Genomic DNA, 18,457 nt, shown 5'->3' on the forward strand with positions numbered 1-18,457 from the left:
CCGAAGTACTCGGAGAAAACCTGCCCCAGCGCCACCTTGTCCACCACAAATCCCACTTGACCAGACCCGGAATCGAACCCGGGCCGCCGGGGTGGGAAGCCAGCGAGTAACCGCTTGAGCTATGGCGCGGCCCTAATTATAAAGTAAAGTAAGTAAAGGTAACGTAAAAGATCCTCATGTCTCTAGGAGACCTCTGAGCAAAATTAGGCAACAATTTCCCGCCCAATTAGTTTCCAATGCCTCTGGTAGATGGGGGAAATATCAGGTACCGACAGCCGACCTCGTTGGCTGAACGGGGCTGATAGCACGCACCAGTACCGGTAGGGTATGGCGACAGTAGAAATTAAAGGGGACGCATAATGGACCAATAACTGGTCTAAGTGCATGGGGAAACCCACACCCTCTAATAATAATAATAATAATAATAATAAAGTAAAGGTAAAGACTATAATCCTTTTTATTAGCGAGAGGTGTCGGGAAAGATGGCGATAAATATGTTGTATGTTATAGGTAGAATTTCGAAATTAACATTTGTAGTGGACATTCAGTAACTTCTTGGACAAGATTCATTCTTAAGAGTCCAATAGGCACTGGGCTAATCTGAGAATTCCCCGACCTATGTGAAGCTTGCTACCGTGAACAGAGGAGTCTACTACTGAACCCTGTATTGCTCCACGTATATCCGGTCCATTCATTGCACCCTATTTCTTTAACATCTACTTATAATATTACTATTCCTTATCTTCCCCACATGTCCGACTTCTCTCGTTCATCCCATTAGTTCTTATTTCGTGGCAATAATAACATTAAGTAAAGAGAGACGCTACAAATTACGAAACCCATAATTACGCAACTTCCTCCAGCTCCCTGTTATTTTCCCTCTCTTAGGTCTCAATATTCTCTTACTCAACTACTTCAATCTAAGCTTACACACATCTTTCCCTTAGGGTAGAAGCTAATGTGAATGTTATGGGGTGAGAGGCTTTATGTCAGTGACAAAGTGCAGGGGTACCAGCTGCTAATGATTTCAAAGTAAAGGCTGAGCCTGTCTGGAGACAGTGCAAGCGAAGAACGGGAAAATACATGATGATGGACAGTTGAAGGAAGGGATTCAGGAGAAATTAGTTTCCGGATACAGAGAAACAGCTTCGATATCGTTTTGAGAACTGGAACTGACAAATTTAGACAGAAATTATCTGACGCATTCAAATATAAGCTGATTACTACGAACTCGTCATTTCTAACTTCTCACCTATGTACCACTATATTTCGTCCGAGAAATTATTAAACAAATTTCGATTAACGTTTTAATAACGAGTGGCTACTATATTTACCACCTGTTTTAACATTTAGAATATCTATATTTTGCCACAAAATTGTACTATGTGTTTGAAATAATTCTCGGAATATATAGCTACCGTTTCTCTACAGAGCACTTTGGTTTTTCAAATGGAAACACAGTACGTTTATTGTGAGGTAATATTGGAATTTATTTAAATAACTTATTCCTTAGATAATATTCTGCTTAATACTTATAACTGTGGAATGGAGAATTTACAATTACATTTAATAAGTGTATTTGCTTCAACATATCACCTCTGAAGACACAAATTCACAAGAAATTCAAAATAAAATTTCTTTAAGGAACTGTTAAATAATAACAAATATTTGTTTATATCGTGTAATATCTGTTTCTGTTGTGCATGTGAGAATCTACTGAGATCATGAAAAAAAATCGATCTAGAAGTATTGACGGATTTACAATCTTTCTGCCCCTCTGAACACGAAAAATTGATTGTAGAATACGGACTCTCTCGCTGCATATACGTAGTATGTGTGTGTTTATATATGTATGTATGTACGTAGTATATGTTCGTATGTATGTATGTATGTATGTTCGTAATCACACAGGTAAGCATATGTCTGTATACATGGATGGATGGATATGACCCTAGCTAGCGCCTGAACGGTAAGTAAAGTTGTCCCTGTGCTTAACTACTTCCTTGTTCCTCATGAGGGGCACGACACACCATGGCGGTTCAAGACCTCCTATTTCTCGTGTTTCCGAATCCTATATATAGACACTTGGTAGAACTCATTGGGGATAGCATAGTCTGCATAGCGTCTAGCTAGGGGCTGGACGACCGAGGGATCGGAGTTCGAGTCACGGTAGGGTCAGAATTCTCTCTTCTCCACGTCGTCCAGACCGGCCCTGGTGTCCACCAAACTTCCTCTCCAATGGGTACCGGACGTTCTTTCCCATGGAGTAAAGCGGCCGAGGCGTGAAGCTGACCACTTACCTCCATCTAGTGCCTACGTCAAGAAAACATGTATCTATACAACCATTCCCCCGTACACCTTCATGCTGTAGTGTTAAGCACTAGAGCACTAGTTAAGCACAGGGAAAACTTTTCTTTTACTTTTAGTAGGATTCCTTGGATGGGAGATCGGCCTGTCACAAAGCCTTTACCTATACAGGCCAAAACAAATTGAAAGAAAAACATCATACATTCTTGCCCCGAGTATGTTTCGAACCCACGATCCCAGTGATAGTGAGGAAGACGTCGAACTCAGCCAATCTGATCAGCGTGCTTCTTTGTTAGTATATCAGTATATACTATATATATCAGTATATATTGTTCACTTACTTACATGCTGAAGCCATGAAACTAAAAAAAGTCTTGCCCTCGTCAGACACGAACCAACGCAGACACGAGATGACCTGAAAGAAAAAATAAAAATTGGTAATAGACCTATATTAGTATATATGTATATTTTAGAATTGCGATTATGAGTTAAAGAAGTGTAATTTATTACACAAATATTATAACTAAATTTAGTGATCAATAAAGCAAATGTGTAGGAATGGAGGTTCTGACAGCGTTGGTAATGAAGGGTTCTATCTTCTGGGGTACAACACTCTGTATTCCGTTGAAAGTCAACTGACGTTTCGGAGGAACATGTCGCCTCCATCTTAAGGGTTACACGTTCCTCCGAAACTTTGGATGACTTTCAACGAACTACATGGCGTTATATTCCAGAAGTCAGTGTTCTTAAATCAAGCAGTTATTCAGTTAAGAAATTAAACAACTTGTAAATAAAATATAAAAATGTGTGATTTGGGGTTTTCACGGACGCCAATATTAAAATTACGGTGTCCTGCGATGTGCTGTATTGTAGTTTGGTAGATGGGTAATAATGTTCCGGGGGGACTTCTTGCCAACTTCTAGAGTGTACAAGTTTTCTTCCAGGTGTTTACAAAAATTATACAAAACAGAAACAAATAGACAGGTCTGTTACTGCTGAAATAATCTCTGAGTTCAATAACTGAAAATTGCAATGCCCTAAAATATCCATCGGACATGCTACACATACAAGAAACATATATATTTTTTTCCTTGGCACTACAGCCCCAGTGGGCCTAGGCCTACCTCCATGAACTTCTCCGTTCACTTCGGTTTTTCTAGATCTTACACATTCGGTAGGACTCCTTGGGCGGGTGATCAGCTCGTCAGCTGTACAAAAACGCAGACGCAAAATAAACATCCATGCCCTGAGTGAGATTCGAACCCACGATCCCGGTTTCCAAGCGAGCGAATACAGTACATGCCTTAGACCGCTCGGCTACCGTGACCGGCTAAACATATACATTACGTGAGGATAATTCTTAACATTGAGGGAATATAATTAATATCCTATAATCACTTATATTAGCCGATTATTCGGCTAAGGGAATTGGAGATTATTCCTGTCGGTTATACTAAGGATACCTGTTGCTCTGAAATAAGGAATACCTCTCTTCTGAAGTTAAATTGTATTTTATAATGTTCAAGAGGATACAGTTTCTTGCCATTTATTGCCATTTCTCGGCATTTATTTGCATCTCTCTTAAATAAAAATGACACACAAGACAGAAATATACAAATTAAAACATCTGTCTCCTGAACTAAATTTAGCAAGGCTAAAATTAAAGAAGACAGATCACAGTGGCCTCGCGGTCTAAGGCATGAACTGTTTTCGCTCTCTCGAACACTGGGATCGTGGGTTCGAATCCCACTGAAAGCATAGATGTCCGTGTGTGTGGGTAGCGGCCTTGCGAAGGGCTGATCCATCGTCCAAGGAGTCCTACCGACTGTGTATACGTTTAAGAAACTGAAAAAGCGGCCAAGGTCCAACAAAGGGCTGTAGAGCCATAGACAGATACACATTACTAAAGAAGTAACAAACAAGACCTGTTCTTATGATTGATAGACTGTCATGACAGCGTTTTGTAAAATAGACCTATCGACTTTCTTAACACAATAACCGATTGACAGATTGGAGTGATAATTTGTTTTGTGACTAGTTCAGGATATCCGTTTCATAGTAGAAAACCGGTTTATTATATTTCGGATTCTCAATGTATATAAATCGGCGAAGACAGATTTCCTTCGAATTTTCCCACGTTTCCTGCCATTCAACCTGCCTTATCACAGATATCGGTTCTTTATAATCTCGGTGACTGATAAATAACTTATAAGCAAGTCTTGTCACTATATCTGCATTCAAATGCCATGCTTTCATCCATGAGAAACCTCCTACTCTGCTGTTACAGAATCTGATTTCAAATGAAGTAATGAACAGCTTTCATTTTGTTCTGCCAAACAGATATGAGGCACTATGCTACAAGCCGGAAGTTCGCGGGTTCAAACCCCGATGAGGTCATTGAATTTTTTTTTCAATTTACCTAATCTTTCCGGCCGCACTATGTCCTTGAGGTCTACTCAGCCTCTAACAGAAATGAGTACCAGGAATTAATTAAATAATTTTCCTGGGGAGTAAAGCGCGGCCGGCGCGTAAGGCTGACAACCTTACCGTCATCTTTGGGCCGATTGTCTAGATAATGTGGGAGCCTCAACGTCTCACAGCCCTATGGGCTTTCACGGCCTGTTACAGGGATAGCTTTACTTTACTTTTACTTACTGTGCTTAAGTCTCGGAGCAGCCCTGTGACACATCAGGATACATCTGATGAACTTGCCTCAAGACATAACTATAATATAAATGTGTTACTGTGCTAAGTTTTTGCATCGGCGTCTATAATGAATTCAGCTGTTAATTCTGCCATAGCAGTGTGGGAATGCGTCGGTAGGGCAGATCCTTTTCAATTTTCTTTGCTTCGTAAAATGTTTACTTTTATTTCAGTCATACCATTAATCATTATTATGAATAATTATCATCAATCACTATTATGAAACATAAGTAGGAGTATAATCAATATTTAGATCCCAAAGAATTTACCATCAGCGATGGCCTATTACAAATATTATGGTCAGTCATCATCAATTACTAACTCATATTAATACAGCTATAATAATTGCTATATTTCATTATTATAGATCTGTAAGCAATTATAAATTATAATGCTTCAGTGTTCACTTATTAACAATTTTCATCCTCATTATACGGGTTCTATGTGTGTTTGGTTCCATATCACTTGGGCATAAGCATTTTAACTTTGTTACTATCGATATAAAAAGGCCGCGCCATAACTCAAGCGGTTAGTCGCTGGCTTCCCACCGCGGCGGCCCGGGTCTTGTCAAGTGGGATTTTTGGTGAACAAAGTGGCGCTGGGGCAGGTTTTCTCCGAGTACTTCGGTTTCCCCTGCCAATCTTCATTCCACCAAATTCTCCATCATCATAATCACCCGGGGTAGGCTACAGTAGGCCAATCAGTGGCCGCCATGCCGGGTGGACCCAGTTGGATTCCACCCCCCACTAAGCGAATCCAAATAAATTCATTATTACCAATTCCATAGAGTGCAATTTTTCGTGGGAAACTGGTCAAGGAGTTCCCAGCCTCTGACTGAAGAAGTTTTGTTACGTATTATGTTTACAAGAACTTTCTTTTGTTGCAGATGAATCCAGTTCACAACGCAAAAATCTATTTTTTAAGTTGTCCCTTTAAGGAGCCGTGTAGGCCCACTGGGTTGTGAGATATCGAGGCTGTGAGGTTGTCGGGCTTAGGCGCCGGCCTTACTTTACCCACAGAAAACTTCCCGGTACTCATATTCGTTAGAGGTTGAGTCGACCTCAGGGCCACTGTGCGGCTGGAAGGATTAGGTAAAATAAAAAATCCAATTACCTCATCGGGAATAAAATCTGCGATCTCCCGCCTTGTAGTATAATGCCTCAAACAACTAAGCTGCCACATGCCCCCATTTCTTTAAATTAGCTTCCCTTCGGGCTTTCCGAAAAAAAAAAATTGGTATGCATTTCTACTATCTCCCGTATCCTGTGATATGCATTAACAATAAACAAGGCCATTTAAAAAGAAGAAGACGAGTTAACTGTGCATCACAGAATGTGTACCTACATTGTGTAGGCCTATATTTGAACTATGAGGTAGGAGAAACCCGAGCGAGAACAAACTGTCACTCATGTTGAACCTATCCGTGGGTATGGACGCATAAAACTTAAAAGCTTTGGACTGTGGATCCCCATGCAGATTCCATGGAGAGCAGAGAGCTGAGACAGTTGCAGAAAGGACATCAATTATAAATCAACAGCAGTGCCATAGAGGGGAAAGCGGGTCTGCAGAATTGTCAGGCTGCTTTATGTCAGCACATATGGAGAAAATGTGACACGTAGCCATGGTAAGTGATCATCACTTTTTGATGACAGAGAGACGTGATTGATAGTCTGATTATATTTCACCTCTGACAATGATGACAGGAACGGTGAGTTAAAGTTTTCTGTAGCCTGCAAACTACGGGTTGTTTTATCACTGGAATGCACTTCTAAATACGAATTTTGGTGCATGTTTAGTTGTTCATCAATTTTCTCTTAATTTCCTAAACACAGGCTATATTTTCGAGAAACGATATTTGTTAGTTAATTTATTACAATAACAATTCTTTTAGGTTTTACAAATAGAAAATCCTTCATACTGAAGTTTCAGTAGATAAGTAAATTTTTCTTGCGTAACAGACGATACAGTGTCTGAAACGAAGTAATACGCAACTGGTGCTGATGTTTTCCATCGACCAGTGAGGCTCAAATTTGAATTCGACAATTGTCTTCCACTATATGTTCGGCATAATTAAAAACACTATTATACAAATATGTTTATTACCTCGATAAAAGACAAGGAATATTTTGGAATAATATAATATCTGTATGGTGAATAGATATTTTTTCAATGGTTCTTCCAACCAATTCAGGGGGAAGGCCTCTTATTCAGTTCCGTAATCATTTTTCACAGACGGTAGGACTCTTGAACGAGTGATCAGCCCGTCGCAAAGCCGCTACCTAAACACAGGATACACAAAAATAGAATAAACGCATACACACATCAAACATCCATGCCTTGAGTGGGATTCGAACCACAATCCCAGCGAGCGAAGACAGTTCAAGCGGCCACTGTGGTTGGCAATACATAGATATACCGCATTTATATCAAAAGTCTCTACGTTAGGATCATGAAATTTCGTAAATGTTGTGTGAAGTCAGAAAACACTATCATTGCCAGTTGTCAGAGATGTAGGACATGACAGCGTTCAGTGGCCATATATTCCTACCTCTTCACGGTGGCGTATTTATATTAGTCCTACAATGAAGTGTGCTGTATGCTCTCCTATAGGAATGTATTACGACATGCCAGCCAATGCTGTTGAAGGTCTATCTTCCCATATAAATATAAAGGCAGTCTAACGGTATCCACATTAAACAACTTCCTACAGCTTCGTTGTAACTTAAACACTACAGTGAATATTTATAATACTCGTATACGGCTTAGGTCTGAAGATGTTAATTTTTGTTCAATTGATGAATTTTTCACCTCGCTCCATTACTCCATTTGAGCTAAGTTCTCTGCAATATTTTTGGTACTGTATTTAATTAAATAAAATTATGACAAAAATGTATGTTTTAAATGAATTCATACTTCCAACAGGAGATGTTTAACTTCCTCGCCTCGTCCAAGCCAGCACCAAAAGAAAAAGTATAGGGGCCCCTTTCTCCGGAAGTAAATCGGCCGAGGCTTGAAGCTGGCAAATCATTTCCATTCAGGGCTGATATGACTCCATCTTTCATGCGTCTTCATGACGTGGTGTTTAATTACACGCATGCAAATTTTAATATTTACGCTTACTTCAACTACGAACTACATTTTATCTTGGCGAATTGATTTTATGAAGATATGAAAATGGTTATATTACTAAAGTGTCAGCGAGGCCGCGCCATAGCTCAAGCGGTTAGTCGCTGGCTTCCCACCCCGGCGGCCCTGGTTCGATCCCGGTTCTGGTCAAGTGGGATTTGTGGTGGACAAAGTGCCGCTGGGGCGGTTTTTCTCCGAGTACTTCTGTTTCCCCTGCTAATCTTCATTCCACCAAATTCTCCATCATCATAATCACCCGGGGCAGGTACAATAGGCCAATCAGTGGCCGCCGTGCCGAGTGGACCCAGTTGGACTCCACCCCCCACTAAGCGAATTAAAAAAAAATTAGTGTTAGAAAAATTAGTAAGCAACCATAAGATGCATTCCATTTTAAAGTTATAAAATTGTGGGCAAATGTAGAAAGACCCATTCTTCCACCCCCCTACAATGTTCTCACACAAAGCAAGCAGCCGGTTATAATGATGTGCTACAGTCGGGTAGTTATACCTGTCTCCTCCCCTTACTCAATAAATTCTTATGTTGTCATGGTGTAACTACACGTAGAAGCAAACTATTTCTGTGATAGTCTATTGGCAACTTACAAAGCGTGTTACCACATTTCTTCTATGACACAGAATGCACAGGAAAAAAAAAAGATTCTTTGAGTACTCTAAATTTGCAAATTGCTTTCATCGGAGTTCAATAAAATAGGCCAACTGAAAGTGCCATCTCTTAATAGTATAGTTTTGCGTACAACCCCCAACCTGGAGGGTAAGCTCTCCGTATTTCTGTTCCCAATTGACAGGATGGTCTAGGTACCGGGTTCCAATTTCTTCGCCTTTCACATCTCGAAAGGCTATGGTGGAGGTATTCGAAACCACCTCCAAGTGGGAGTTAAACAGAATCAGCCATTTAACTATAATTCGAAACTTCAAAAGTCAAAGGAATTTTGTGAGTAACAGATTAAAAGTCTATGAAGATTTCATTCCATTTTACTGCAAAATGGAAAATATATCCTTAAAAGGAAAAAAGACAGAGTTCTTCAATTCTTCTTAAAGGTCTGAAAAAATTGTTTCCCAGATCAAAAGCAACACATAAAAGCTATCACTGTAAGAGACATGGAGGCCCGTAGGGTTGTGAGATGTTGAGGGTGCCACATTTTCTACACAATTGACTCACAGATGGAGGTAAGGAAGTCAAACTTTAACCCTCTGGAAGATTCCTGGTACTCATTTCTGTTAGAGGCTGAGTCGACCCCAAGGCCATAGTGCTGCTGGAAGGATTAGGTCAATTGAAAAAAAATCCCCCTCATCGGGACTCTAACCCGCGACATTCCGGCTTGTAGCATAGTGCCTGAACCAACTGCGCTACCGAAAAGCAGCAGGTAGCTAAGCTGTAAAGACTACTGTACACGTGATATAGACCAGTGTTTCTCAACCGCTGGTCCGCGACCCGGTACCGGACACTGGCATCAATTATCCCGTCCTCGTCTTATAGAAAGAAGGATTTATCGGACAGCGGTCTGAGAACAGTTGACAACCACTGCTGTAGATGATTGGTGTGTGTAAAGGCCATGTGACATAAAACTGTACTCCGGTTGGTTGACAAATAATGGACTAAAGATTATTCCTATGATGGCATGATACCCCACAATAGCTTCCTCCTTTAGTTGGGAAACTTCTAAACACTGATTCAAAAAGCTTTTAGTTTTCGGGTTTCAGTAATTTGTTCGCTCGCTTCCATAAGGATGACGGTCCGTTCCCGTTGCAAAATGCTGGATGTATACCAATATTTGTTGTACGAGATTAGCTTTCCTGGCTACAACCTGCCAATATCATCTTGGGGAGTTTGAATGCTTTACTTCATCTGCTGTATGATCGCAGAGCCGGTGTCATTTACATGTGACTTACTCGTATATCCTGCAGATTATTGGAAAACACGTTTCATCTCCATTACTTTTTCATTAATAAACGAATATTTGCTAAACACAAAACAGTAAGATCCAGTGGGAAATCAATCCGTTTTGTACAGATTATTTTTCTGTGGTGGGGCTGGAAGACCGACTCTGTGGTCTAGTGGTCAGAGTTTGTGCTTACAGATCCAGAGGTTCGGGTTCGATTTCCGGCGCTGCCAGATTTTCTGAGAAGTAGTGGGTCTGGAACGGGGCCCACTCAGTCTCGTGAGGATAACTGAGGAGCTATTTCAAGGAAATAGCGGCTCTGGGCTAGAAAACCGAGCTTGACCGCCGTGGGAATCCGTTGCACTGACCACGTGACACCCTCTATCTGTTAAAGTTGGCACTAACTTCGCCGACAAGCGGTGGTCGCTCGATCGGTATAGTTCGCTTGCGGACTCAAGCCACGGAGTTTTTTTTTTGTTTTGTGGCGGGGTTTGAATATGGTATGACGCTGTAAGCAGCCATGTTTTGTAGCGTCGAATAGTAGGACGATAGAAGGATTTGGAAGGAGAAAAGCGGTTGTGTTTCTTTTGAGGTAATTCTTTGTTCTCTTCGAGCAATTGACAAGGACCGCTAGAAATATCTAGAAGGATAGCCTATGTCCTTTCGAGATCCGAACCAAGCATGTTCCAGATAGGAGTCAACACGTTGTCCTAATGCCAACCCGCTAGGTAGTATGACTTTATTTATTTATGACTTATAGATGGAAGTGTTAAACACCTCAGACTATTGACCTATTGCGACGAATAATACGATGACAATGATTAATAAATTAAAACGACGCAGAAGGAAGAGATGGCTGAAGGCCCTACGTCGACGCTTGCCTAGACGTAACGAGGAAGACCACGAAAAATTCATTAACGATGCGTATCACATTTTATATTCAATAGAGTAATAATATTTTGTTATACACGAGAAAGCTCAGCTTGCCACACGTTTTCGCGCTGGTATCTTGTCCAGTTATTTCGACCCTGAAGGCTGAAGCGATATATTCCTCCAAAACGGGGATTGATTTTCAACGGGATACACGGCGTTGCATCCCAGAGGATAGTAGTCATATCTTAAGCGGTAAGTCGCTGGCTTCCCACCGCGGCGGCCCGGGTTCGATCCCGGGTCTGGTCAAATGGGATTTGTGGTGGACAAAGTGGCGCTGGGGTAGGTTTTCTCCGAGTACTTTGGTTTCCCCTGCCAATCTTCATTCCACCAATTGCTCCACAATCACCCTCACCTCATCTGGAGCTGGTACAATAGGCCAGAAGTGGCCGCAGTACAAGGGACTTAGTCCCACCCCACTAGCAATAAAAAAAAATAGTAGTCCCGAGATGTTCTTGATTTAACGCGGTACTGTGAGGGAAAATCAGTTACCGTGATACAACTACCATACTTTCCCAATACTGGAAAAAGATAATTAATTTGTTTACCTTAGGAAATATAGGTTTTAATATATACTCAGACTGTTAAAGTGTTATGGTAAATTAATAGCAACAAAAATTAAATCGGTATTTTGATTTTATCTAATTAAACAACGTCAAAAAATTACAATAAAAATAATATTTATTTAGCCAATATCCTGAAATATTTCGATTCTCGGATAGTTTTCGCCAGAGGTGTTCTAGTAACAAATCATTTAAGTAGAGTTACTCAAGGTTCCTATAGTTCAATTGTTTATCCCAGAAACATGTATTGCAGTTTCGAATAAGTACTGTACCATGCATACAAATACTATACTAATAGCTTAAGTTTCAGATGCATTCAGAGTCCTATAATTTACCTCCTGCAATTCATATATCATAATTTTTCTACAGTTTTCAGAATATAGAAAAAAAAAATAAATTCGCTTAGTGGGGGGGGTGGAGTCCAACTGGGTCCACTCGGCACGGCGACCACTGATTAGCCTATTGTAGCTTTACCCGGGTGATTATGATGATGGAGAATTTGTTGGAATGAAGATTGGCAGGGAAAACCGAAATACTCTGAGAAAACCTGCCCCAGCACCACTTTGTCCACCACAAATCGCACTTGACCAGACCCTGGATCAAACCCGGGCCGCCGCGGTGGGAAGCCAGCGACTAACCGCTTGAGCTATGGGGCGGCCAAAAATTTTACCCCCACCGGGACTTGAACTCTGAACCCTCGGTCGTGCAGCCCATAGCCAGTCGCTATACCGCCTGCTCTATCCCGGCTCCTCTTTTTAGAATATAAGAATTGAATGTATTATTTTAATACTTTGTATTAATATTTGGTATATTGCCTTACTTCTAAATTTTTATATTTTAAAAATTTAGTGACTGGAAGATTCCTGGCGTCTCCGCGTCAGCAACCATGCCTATAGTTAAGTAGTGAGAAGTGAAATGATGTAGACAATCGTCAACTAACGCAGCGATTTAGAATCAGAACGTCTGAAGCTTGCTATGATGCCATTAAAATTCTCAACTCCACTCGTTACCTCTCAAAAAGACCGGATTTTCAAAAGATACCTACAAAAATGCATGACGAAACAATATTTCCTTCTTTAAGTGGAGATGACGTCAGTAAAAGACGCATATAAAACAAAAGAAACCGAAGAAGATGTGACTGAAGCCACATCATAAACTTGGAGGAAATCCAAGCCTCCTATTCAGTTGCAGACATTGTTTTGAAACTGTTGCCATGGGGACTGAGGCTACGTGCCTCATTAAGCATGCATCATGGGAAATGAGAACACCACAATGCAAGTGCGTCTGGTTAAGGTACAGATAGGTGCGCCTCGGCGGGAGATCTGACAGCCGCAATCAATCCCGGTACAGCAATGCACAGTTCAACATTTTAGCAAACAATGTGATGTTATGTTGTCTCTTCTGTACTTTTATCTATTTTGTTTTAATATAATTCAAAGTGTATCAAAGTAAGGCCCATGTGTCCAATGTTCATTATGGATTCATCAATTCATGCAATTCAAAGTCACTCTTTTTCCAGTGCCTCTCTTTGTAGTCGTCTCGTCTCCCCTACTACAAGATTTCTACACCAAGCTGGAGCTGTGAGTCGCTGCATCATATCCAAACAATAAACCAGATTCTAGCAGCGGGGTTTCATATACACACGGAGACAACGTATATCTCGATACTGCCAACGTAACACCGGTCTGCGGTTTCTCATCCTCAAGGGCAATAGCCGTTCTTATCTACAATCTCTTCTTTCACGGCGGTTAAGCTGATCTTTACCTTTCTGATACCATTTAAATTCCTGTAAAGTCAATTTTTTATTTTTTTTCTCTAAAACTTGTAATCATTTTACATCTTGAACTATACAAAGCGGTTCAACCGTCATATTTGATGGAGTTAATCTATTCTGTATATACGTAAACGTTTTGGTAAATCATCTATGCCCGCAGTATGTACGGTTTCAGAATATTTAATATTATCAGCTTATATTTCTGAACATCTAATGTAGAGAAGAACTCAAAATATTAATAAAACAAAAAACTGACCTAGCGAAGACACTTTATCCGCCCTCGAAACTAGAACGTACATAACACACGCTGCAACCCAATTGAGGACAATTTATATTACAAAATTTGTTTCTTATCTCACTTTGGGTATGTCCGCGTGCTTTCCTGCGTTGTGTTGTGTTGTGAAGATAGGGACTTTTACACGGGCCTATCCCTCTATTAAGGGGGCATATCAGATGCCTAAAAAATTCATTTTAGAATTCTGAATTGGACCAGGCTAGAGAGCCCAATCTCTGCCAGCCGGAGACAAGGAAGAACCTATTCTTACGCCCTGCATTGCTCTGAATGCTCTACAAGTATATTTTCTGCATTTCAAGAAGTTGATATTTATAATGACATATCTGCTTCGGGGGCGCGTGGTAGCGTAGTTGGTTGAGACACAATGCTACAAACAGAGAGGTCGCGGGTTCGAGTCCCAATAAGGTTGATTTTTCAATTTACCTAATCCTTCCAGCCGCACAATAGTCCTAGAATCGAGTCAGCCTTTAACAAAAATGAGTACCAGGAATCTTCCTAGGGGTAAAGGGCGGCCGACGTTTAAGGCTGACAAACTTACCACTATCTGTGATTTGAGTTTCTCATAGCTTTGGTTGTGAATAATCCTAGTTGCTTGCTACCTGCTCCATTCTGGTTTCTTTCTTGGTTTCATCTTCGTCCATGATGATAGTGACATGTTCCTCCGAAACGTAGGTTACTTTCAATGGACTACATGGCGTTATATTCCAGAAAATAGGCTTGTTCTTATAAAATGACGTGGAATACTGTAAGTTATAAAACCACTTGAAAAGCGAATGCATAATTGTGAGACTAATATTAAAATGAATTTGAAAAATACAGTGGATAAGTGTATATTATTCCGGCTCAAAATAAGGACAAGTTCTGAGCTCCTGTGGAAAGGCAATGGCTCTCGGAATTCCGTAAGAGGTTGAGAATTCCTTGAGTAGATGAGCAATTATTTCTTTCTCAATAAGAACTTTGAACGGAAGGCTAATTGGATTGGTCATGTTTTACGCAGAAACTGCCTTCTAAAAGAAGTTATCGAAGGAAAGGTAGAGGGGCGGATAGAAGTGACAAGAAGACGAGGAAGAAGACGTAAGAAGATGCTGGATGACCTTGGGGACAGAAGAGGATACTATCATTTGAAGTAGAAAGCTCTAGATCGCATTAAATGGAGGAATTGTTTTGGAAGAGACTGTGGACCTGTCGTCTTGACAGATTACTGATGATGATGATGATGATGATGAAGAACTTTGCTTTGTGAGTTAGTTATGTTATTATCATTATCGGGAGCATGCAACATACCTGAATTCTTACTAGTTCACAAACGTCGGAGCTTGTGGTACTCGGGCCGCTGTTGTTGAACCTCTCAAGTTACGATAATGGATCGGGTTTTTCTGCGACACGTCATACGGTCATGAGGTTGGAGAATTCGGGTGAAATCATGCTTGTGGTATGCCGTATGTAGCTACTCTCGTCCATAAAACGAGTAATTTCAGTGTCATTCCTGGAAAAAAACATTTTTGTTTTATAACGAGTTGAGATCCTCCATGTCGTCATTCAAAACATCTTCATTGCCTCTGCCTTTCATAATTATTTAGGTATGAGATCTCATTACAACATTCTGCCATAACCCAACCGTCTTGTAAGGGAACTTGGAGACACGGGCGACATCTGCAGTATCACAGCACAGCAGGTGGCGACTGAGTGGGACAGCCCCTACTTCGCGTCTGGGTGGTCTTGGATTCATATCTCAGTACCTACAACACCTATCCTGAATGTAAACTTTCGGTGGCTTTCCTAGTACCTGCAGAGAATTGTTGGAAATAATCCTCAAATTAGAACTAGACTTTTCCCTTCCATATATTTTCCAATTCTTTAGTCATGCCAATAATACCTTCCCCCTCCCCCCTTTTGGCGCTACAGCCCCAATTTGGACCTTAGCCTTCCTCCATGAAACTCTCCGTTTCACTTCGGTTTATAGATCTTACACATTCGGTAGGATTCCTTGGGTGGGTGATCAGCTCGTCGCAAAGTCACTACCTGTACACAAACATAGAAAAACGCGCGCACACACAAACTAAAAATCCATGCGCAGACTGGGATTCCCGGTTTCCGTGCGAAAGAAGACAGTGCATACCTTAGACCACTCGGCTACCGTGACCGGCGAATAATACCCTTACTTGATGCTGTATTATCCGAGCTGTTAACAGGACAGTTAAATAATATCTAAATTACTAAATAAATGAATTTCTGATAACTTTGTTCTATAGGTAATCAAGCCGCTCATTTCGGCTATATTCAAGGGGGGAAAAAAATCGTGCACTCATTGATATAGCAATTGTTTGTTTCTACATTTTGAACAAATATTCTCCAAAATGGGAATCTGTTACAGTTTTGAAGGCAGAGCACAACCAGGTTTTATTTGCTTTATATTACTTTACACTGAAGATACGTCCACAATTCTTACCTGAAAAGTGAGCCTTATGACAAAGTTTCGTTCTCTGTGAACAGCCTATATTAAAGTATTTCCTCCAAGCTATAACTCACACATGAGCATGATAACACAGTAAGAGATATATTTTATGTATATGTGTTTTGGCCTTGGATATGATTAGTACGATTCATAATGCTCCTCCCATTAGAGGCTACACTTGCAGAAATGGTGCAGTCTGAACTTTCTGTCTATGTAATTACACCTTTGTGTGGTTCTCTAGGGAAATGCATTAGTATACTGACAAACAAAATGGAAAAGACATCAGTTTCCGCTATATGTGAGTGAATAATAAGATAGTACGTCTATATACATAATGCATAATATGTATATACCACATTGTATATAAGTAATGCATGTTATAGCGTTACGAATGCTGAATAAGAAGTGTACAGATGAGGTGATTATGACCGATTTTAAATGGGCGTAAAGAACCGCTGCACGAACTGTTTGAACTACGGTAAGATAAAATGCTAAGAAACTCATTCGCACTTTTTAAGAAAGTTCAAGTAAAATAATCCAAAACAAAATTGGTTCAGTATGACGATTTAAAACATTAACACTGTCCGAGGAATCGTAATAAACAAATTAATTACACTTAAAATAAAATGTTGTAGCCTAAAATTATAACTTTTAGTGAAACAAATATTCACACTATTTTTCGCCAGTTTATAATCCCTATAATTATAAATTTGTTGTCGTTTTCATCAGGAATTAGGGTAGAGGTCAATTCGAAATCGGTCTCTTATTTGATCTTCCTATTCTACCCTTGGCGTGTCCAAATTTGTTAACTAAGCTTGCTTATATCAGATGGAGGTGCTGAAGTTGTTGTTAGGGTAGACCGTTATGGACAGTCTCTTAGGTGAACAGAATAAAGGTAACATTCTCAGTGAAACGAAGCAAAATAGCGAGCAGTAATTTTTATGTGACAAGGTTTAGTGTAGGAATGTGAACTGAACCCATGTTAAGCTTTCTTTCCTAGTCACGGGCACAGAATGGATAGAGCTGGCCCCTAGTAAAAGCATCGCCACTGTCGAACAGCTCTTTGAGAGGCGACACGTGGGATTCTAAATTGAGATGTGAATAATCTAATTCCCTGTAATTTATATCGTTAAGAATTGGCCTACCAACGAGGATCAAGAAGAAGTTTATTTTTTCTTGAGTGTGACGGCGTATTTTCTGATAGATCGTTGCCAGATTTTCGGAAAATCTACTGTCGTCTTCTTCAAGGTAGAAAAGCTACCCTGATTGTGGAGCAAGATGTTCCTTCAAATTGTCGATAAACAATCTACCAGATTATATGACATCAGACGGTTATGGTAACCAAGCGGTCTAAGGTATGCACTGTCTTCCCTCGCTCGGGAGCCGGATAGTGGGTTCGAATCCCAAACAAGGCATGGATGTTTGGTATATGCATGCGTTTATTCTGTGTTTGTGTCGTCTTGTGTTTAGGCAGCGGTTTTGCGACGAGCTGATCACCAGTCCTAGAAATCCTTCTGTCTGTATGAAACTGAGAAACCAGCCCTAAGCTCCAAAGTGGGAGTAAGAGGAACGAAAAATTATGACGTAGAATCCCAGAAGACAGCCATCTTCAAATTAACTGCCGTGAGAGTCTGTAGTTCTCCTAACAGTGCTTACATATTTGCCATAAGTGGACTCCCGTGTCACCAGGATTCACATGCAGAAATCTTTGTCACGAACATTTCATTTATTGGCTTCATCAGCTTTTACATGTGTTTTAAAGCATAGTTCGAAAAACCCCTATCAGTTTCCAAACAACACTAAAAATTTCATGGCTATTTCTATCATACTCAGTATGACAGACGTATAATAAATATTGGTGAGATATTTTGACGTGAGTTTAATTTTTACATATTTTAAGTGCCATTTAAAGAACTAAACGAAATTTAGGTCTTTTTCATTAGGTCTGTTACATTACGTTAATATGTTGATATGATTTCCTTTATTGTAATTCATGATATGGGACCATCTTTCATATGATTATGTTACTATTACAATGAACATGCTTCATTCTCTTCAGTTTACTTCAGGAAATTTCATAAACTTTATGAAATTTACATGTACACATGTATTTATATTATATTGGCCTTTGATGTATTTCTACGAAATACGCAGAACTTCTCTTACTCCAACATTACAATCTGCCCAATTTATCAGCCAATTTTCTGAAGGCCTTAGATGAGCATTTAGCCTATTTGTCTGCTGAGTCTGGAATTCTGGCTAAACTTGATAGACCTATAAATTACTACTATTTTATGATTGTGATTTTGCCATGTAACATTGGCAGCAATTCGATTCTCTTAAATACGTGTATTCATTTTTCTTAAAGGCATGAACACATTTATAATCATCATCATCATCATCA

At 40.1% G+C, this 18,457-nt stretch overlaps 1 protein-coding gene across 2 annotated transcripts in view; it reads right to left on the minus strand.

Moving 5' to 3' along the window:
- Window positions 1–18,457, minus strand: part of LOC111863322 (homeobox protein homothorax) — a 1,160,896-nt gene that overhangs the window by 855,915 nt on the left and 286,524 nt on the right. Inside the window, exons 1-3 of one of the 2 annotated variants that reach the window (XM_033751014.1) lie at window positions 16,048–16,090; window positions 14,883–15,084; window positions 2,649–2,722 (exon numbers count right to left, since the gene is read on the minus strand). The gene's annotated coding sequence lies outside the window, so the exon portion shown is untranslated. Of the gene's footprint in view, window positions 1–2,648; window positions 2,723–14,882; window positions 15,085–16,047; window positions 16,091–18,457 lie in introns of those variants that run through there. The other variant, XM_023849545.2, reaches the window with a different exon arrangement.

This window comes from Cryptotermes secundus, unplaced genomic scaffold, assembly GCF_002891405.2.
Source record: "Cryptotermes secundus unplaced genomic scaffold, Csec_1.0 scaffold159, whole genome shotgun sequence".
NCBI lineage: Eukaryota > Metazoa > Arthropoda > Insecta > Blattodea > Kalotermitidae > Cryptotermes > Cryptotermes secundus.